Here is a 6,021-nt window from a genome sequence, read left to right on the forward strand (position 1 = left end):
AGTTTAAAGTTAAAATTTTAAGTTAATTAAAAATAAAATTTAAAGTTCAGTTCCTTAGTTGCATTAACCATGTTTCAAGTGTTCAATAGGTACATATGGTTAGTGGATTCTGTATTGTATTTTCAGGAAATACTGTTTAATACATTTTAAGGTTTATAAAGTGAGCATTAGACAAAAGTAAACTTAGTGATGAATGTTATTATTCTTGCCCAAACCCTCCTGGCCCTAAAGACGCTAGCAACACATTTGAATTGGTGTTTCATTTACTGGCAATGAACAGCATCCTAACTGACAGTGCAGAACACTATCATTGAATAATATGAGAGCCTGATTTAGAGTGGAATTTGAAGGAAGTGATATTTAGGTTGCCACTGGGAAGATGAGTAAAATTTGGCTAGGTAAAGGCTCAGGTGGAATGTATGCGAGATAGAAGGGACAGTACTCTGGGGAAGAGCTTTGTGAACCTGAAAGTCACATTGCTAGAATGTAAAAACTGATGGGGAGAGTAGCATGGGTTGAGGCTTGAAGACATAAGAAATAGCCAGATCATGCCCAGGTTTATCCATGCAAAGCAAAGCTGGTGCCTTGCCCTGTTTCCAATGTAAGTATAGACATCACAGTTAGAAAAAAACAAAACAATTGCACTCTGAGGTAACCAACCAAAATCTGGGTCACACTATCTATAGGTCTCCAAAGTGAATGAAACCTTCCATATTTCCATGTTATTGATTCTCTAACAAAAACAACTCAATCAATGACGTTTGCAGGGCTGAATTTTACAAGTCTGAAAATATGCAAGAATTTGGGGGAATATGGAAGTCGTATGAGAAAACTGCTCCAGTCATGAATCAGCTGACTGTAGACCTTATAACCTTGGGTGGGGGAAGGGTGTTTGATGAAGCAGTCCTACTAAAGCCTTGACTCACCCGTAAACTTTTGCAAGTATTTTTCTAAGGAAATGCATGTGTCCATGAGACTTCTTTTGACATAAAGTAGGTTCAGGAGTTTGGATTTTATCTTAGGTGCAATGAAGTGATGTATATGTATCATTGAATAGGTGTCTATGAAAGAGAGAATTGTTCTGTGGTTTTAAAGATTGTCTTGGCTACATTGCGGAGAATGGATTAGAGAGTGTTTGAGAGGATGTGGGCCGAATACTTAGAAAACTACTGTCCGAGTAATATGATAAATAGCTAGGAATAGGTTTAAGGTGATGGAGGTGGTGTAAGTGGTAAAGAACCCACAACTGCCAATGCAGGAAACATAAGAGACAGTAGGGAAGATGCCCTGGAGAAGGGCGTGGCAACCCACTCCAGTATTCTTGCCTGGAGAATCCTGTGGGTACAGGAGCCTGGTGGGCTATCGTCCTTAGGGTTGCAAAGAGCTGGACATGACTGAAGTGACTTAGGCAGGCAGGCAGATGGTGGTAGATATATATAAATATAATCTCTTCACTTTTCTCCATTTCCACATGTGTATGTGTGTGTGTGTGTATAATCTTGTGACTCAGCTGGTAAAGAATCTGCCAGAAGTACAGGAGACCTGAGTTTGATCCCTGGGTTGGGAAGATCCCCTGGAGAAGGGAAAGGCTACCCACTTCAGTGTTCTGGCCTAGAGAATTCCATGCACCGGCTCTGGGCCCGCGGGCTTCAGTGGCTGTGGCTCACAGGCTTTGGAGCCCTGGCTTAGTAATTGTGGCACATGAGCTTAGTTGCTCTGTGCCATGGGGGGGTCTTCCCAGATCAGGGATTGAACCCAAGTCCCCTGTACTGGCAGGTGGATTCTTAACCACTGAACCACCAGGGGAGCCTGAAGTTTGATGTTTTTAAGCTGCAGATCTAGTATGGTAGTGAGTACAGAGATTTTCCTCTAGCTGACATGAGTGTGCAAAGCCTGTTCACAAATGCTGGGCTCCACGTTGGGCTTGAGTGGCCCAGATCAAGGCAAAGCAGTTAGTGTATTTGGTCAGTGTAGGATTTGGTGAATATGTATTCTAAATAGATTGCTAAGATTCTTCAGCTTTCTGATATTGATTTTTGGTTGGTTGTTGTGTTGGTAAACATGTATATTTAACCATTCTGAAGAGTGAGCTGTTTTACATGTTGATCAAATATAGTACTTATTGAAATATTTGATCTTTTGGTAAAGAATATTTGAGCTCTCAAATTAGATATCTTTTATTTATTTATATTTTCTTTTATGGGAGTATGATTGTTTTACAACACTGTGTTAGACTCTGCTGTACAACAAAGTGAATCGGCTGTGTGTGTACATATATCCCTTCCCTCTAGACCTTCCCTTCCGCCCTGCCCCCTAAATACCGGGACACAAAGGGGTGTATATTTTAAGTAGTTTGTATATATTATTAAGAAAGAATAGGAATTGTATTCATTTGCTAGGGATGCCACAAGAAAGTACCACAGGCCTGGTGACTTAAACAACAGAAATTTATTTTCTCATAATTCTGGAGGCTGAAAGTCCAAGATCAAGGTGTCTGCCGGGCTGGTTTCTTCTGAGGATTCTTCTCTCTTTGGCTTGTATGTGGTGTCTTCTCCCTCTGTCTCCACCTGGCTGTCTCTTGGGTGTCTGTGCCCTAATTTCTTCTTTTAAGGATGCCAGTCATAATTGGATTAGGACTAACCCTAGGGACCTCGTTTTAACTTAATTACCTCTTTCAAGATCTAACTCCAAATAAAGTCAAATTCTGTGGCCCTGGGGGTTAGGATTACAACATCTGAATTGCCTGCCTTAAAATATACATTTTCTTTCATGTCCCATCTCCTCCAAGAAGCCTTCCTTGTTAACATCGTTCAAGAAACTCTCTCCTTTCTATTTGTCTTATTGTCTCCAAAAATAGCTTGGCATTGAATGATATTCAGTTTTGTTGTTGTTCAGTCGCCAAGTCCTGTCCAACTCTTTGTGACCCCACAGACTGCAGCATGCCAGGCCTCCCTGTCCTTCACTGTCTTCCGGAGTTTGCTTAAACTCATATCCATTGAGTCGGTGCTGCCATCCATCCATCTCATCCTCTGTTGCCCCATTCTCCTCCTTTCTTTTTGGAAGAAAGTATGTATCACAGTATACTAATTTATTTTTTTACATTAGAAAAATTGAAGTATAGTTGATTTACAATGTTGTGTTAATTTATACACACACATATATATATTTTTAAATATTCTTTTCCATTAAGGTTTATCACAGGATATTGAATATAGTTCCCTGTGTTATGCAGTAGGACCTGTGTTTATCCATCCTATATATAATAGCTTGCATCTGCTAATCCCAACTTCCCACTCCATCCTTCCCCCAACCCTCTCCCCCTTGGCAACCACAAGTCTGTTCTCCATGTCAGTATATCACAGTATATTTAAAATACATTTTTTTTTTAGGTAAACAATCTCAAATTTCTATTTTCTTCGTAATAAAAATACGAAGCTCAGAACGGGACCATTTGCCTCTTTCTCTTCTTATCTCCTCCTAGCTCAAAATGCTTGTACCTCTTTTTAGCCAAGATTCTCTTGTAGTCGGGCTTCATGCATTCGAGCTGCAGCACAATCTTCTTTGTAGTTTTAGCCTTTTTCTGGAAAATCGGCTTAGTCTGGCCACCATAGTCACTCTGCTTCCTGGCATAATGCCACTTTCCCTAGGCAGGCAGAGAATCCTTGCCCTTCCTGGTGTGTGTCACTTTGTGCTGTTGGTGCTTGCCACACTTCTTATAGAAAGTCTGGTGGGTTTTAGGAACATTCACCATGTTTGTGAGAGCAGTGTCAGCATGGAAAGAGGCTAAAATACCAATTTTGTTTGAGTGGCACGTGAGATCTTAATTACCCAACCAGGGAGCAAACCAGTCACCCCTGTGCATTGAAAGCACAGTCTTAACCCCTGGATCCCCAGGGAAGTCCCTAAAATACCTATTTTGAATGCAGTGTTTTCTCCCCTCCGACTCTTCCTTTCCTCAAGGTCAGAATACTTTTTGAACATTCCCCTCTCCCAGCTTGAGGAGCCTAGAAGTTCTTAATACATAAATAGATTTTAAATTGCTTGGTAAAAGCCAGAGTTGGAAGCACAGTAAAGGATATTCCTTTCAAAAGCAAATGTGCCCAAGGAATTTGGGTACTAATGCTTTGTGTAGATGAAGTTTTCTGCCTGACTGTTTAAACAACATTTTCAAGATAGTCTCAGAACTTTGAAAAGTGAATATTTTTCTTCGCATTCATCCCTAAAAATCGTGAGAAACATTTCAAATTCAAGAAAAAATGGATTATTTTGATGGAATTATCCTAGGTTTTGTATATTAAAAGATCCCCTGTTTATAAAATAAGTTTAGAACTGTTTAAAAATTACTTTAACCTGATTCTTTGTCCAGGTTTATGTATATGATAAACATATCACAGAATTCTGGGACTTGTTCCGGCAGAGAAAAAGTTAATGTGCACTCCAGTGAGAATTTTTTTTACTTACCCTCGAGGTGACTTCCCATCTAGAGAAGCATCACAATTTAAGAAATTCTTTTCCAACTATTCTGCTGACTTGCCCCCTTTATGAGTGTGGAAAATCAGCTCAACTGTGTAGTTCATGATTGGTCAAATTAGTGGTTTATATGGTGTAACCAAAGTAAGTCAATTTATCAGTGCTTTTTGGCTGAGGGCATGCTTGCCAAGCCCAGGTCATACTGACATGTTTACTCCAGAGTGCAAATGACTCCTGCCTATGAAACCTGTTTACAAAGGCAATTGCCTTTTAAAAGGCATTTGGATCAACATTTCAGCACTATTTTTATTTTAAAATAATTTTATTTTATGGTGGAAAAAAGCAAGAACTTTTCAAGTTTTGGAGAGATTTCCCAGTCTTATGTTTCAGAGACAAGACTGTTGCTTAGAGGACTGCTTTTCAAAGTCTTTAGTGTAATAAGCATCACCTGGAGAGCTAGTTAAAACTCAGATTTCTGGGGCCCAATCCCAGTTCCTGACTCAGGAAGTGTGAGGTGGGATGGAGAGCTTGCATCTCTAATGAGTTCCTGATGCTTCTTTTCTTGGTCCAGGGACCACACTCTGAGAACTGCTGCTGAGACACCCTGGGATTAGAGAATTCTAGAGTTGGACCTCTGGATATTGATATTAGGTCAGATATTGTGCAAGCCACTTTACATCTGTTAACATCTAATCCAGATGACAACCTTACAAATCGGAAACAATTATTGCTATTTTATAAATCAAGAAACTGAGGCTCGAAAAGTTAATTTGGTTATACAAGATCACATAGCTTGTAAGTGGAGGAGCCAGAATTTGAACCCAGGTTTTTCTGTCTCTAGATGAATGTTACTTCTGTTAAAATATGCTTTTTTGGAGGGGTGGGGTGGGAGGGAGACTCAAGAGGGAGGGGATGTATCTATACTTATCGTTGATTCACACTGTGGTGCAGCAGAAACTAGCACAACATTGTAAGGCAGTTATACTCAAAAAAAAAAAAAGAAGAAAGAAATATGCTTTCTTATCTAGATTAAAGATCTTCTAGTCCCAGTTTCTTCCTCACGTAGGAATAATTTCTCTAACATACCTGATCCATGACTCTTCAGCTTTTGTCAAGCCTCTCAGGAAGGGGCACTCACTGCTTCACGAAGGAGCTCTTATTGGGGACAGCCCCGATTTCCACCTACCATCCCACTGGGGGTTAGAACTATATATGTGAATTTTAGGGGGGAGGAAATTCAGTCCATAGCAGTACGGTTCTGCCATGGGATAGCAGGGAAGCTGGCTGACTGGGGCAGGCCAGAGCTGTTCTGGCCTCACTGGACAAGCAATAGCCTACCTCCTGGGACACAGGAGGGGACATATGTCACCAGGGTGGATGGTCTGGGGCCCCAGCTTAGGCAGGAGCCCTTTAGAATATGTGGGCTGCATGGGGGCTCCAGGTTTCGAGTTTTAAGGGAAGGTTATCCTACATAGGCTGAGGCTGCAGGGCTACGGAGGGACAGTGCTCTGCGCCATGGCTGGGCAGGCCCTAGTCCCCACGCCCACCCTC

The 6,021-nt window shown here is 41.1% G+C and overlaps 1 pseudogene; it reads right to left on the reverse strand.

The window, feature by feature from the left end:
* Window positions 1-3,436: 3,436 nt before the first annotated feature.
* On the reverse strand, window positions 3,437-3,751 carry LOC120876458 (annotated as a pseudogene).
* Between the last annotated feature and the right edge of the window lie 2,270 nt (window positions 3,752-6,021).

Source organism: Oryx dammah, unplaced genomic scaffold (assembly GCF_014754425.2).
Source record: "Oryx dammah isolate SB20612 unplaced genomic scaffold, SCBI_Odam_1.1 HiC_scaffold_17, whole genome shotgun sequence".
Classification (NCBI taxonomy): Eukaryota; Metazoa; Chordata; class Mammalia; order Artiodactyla; family Bovidae; genus Oryx; species Oryx dammah.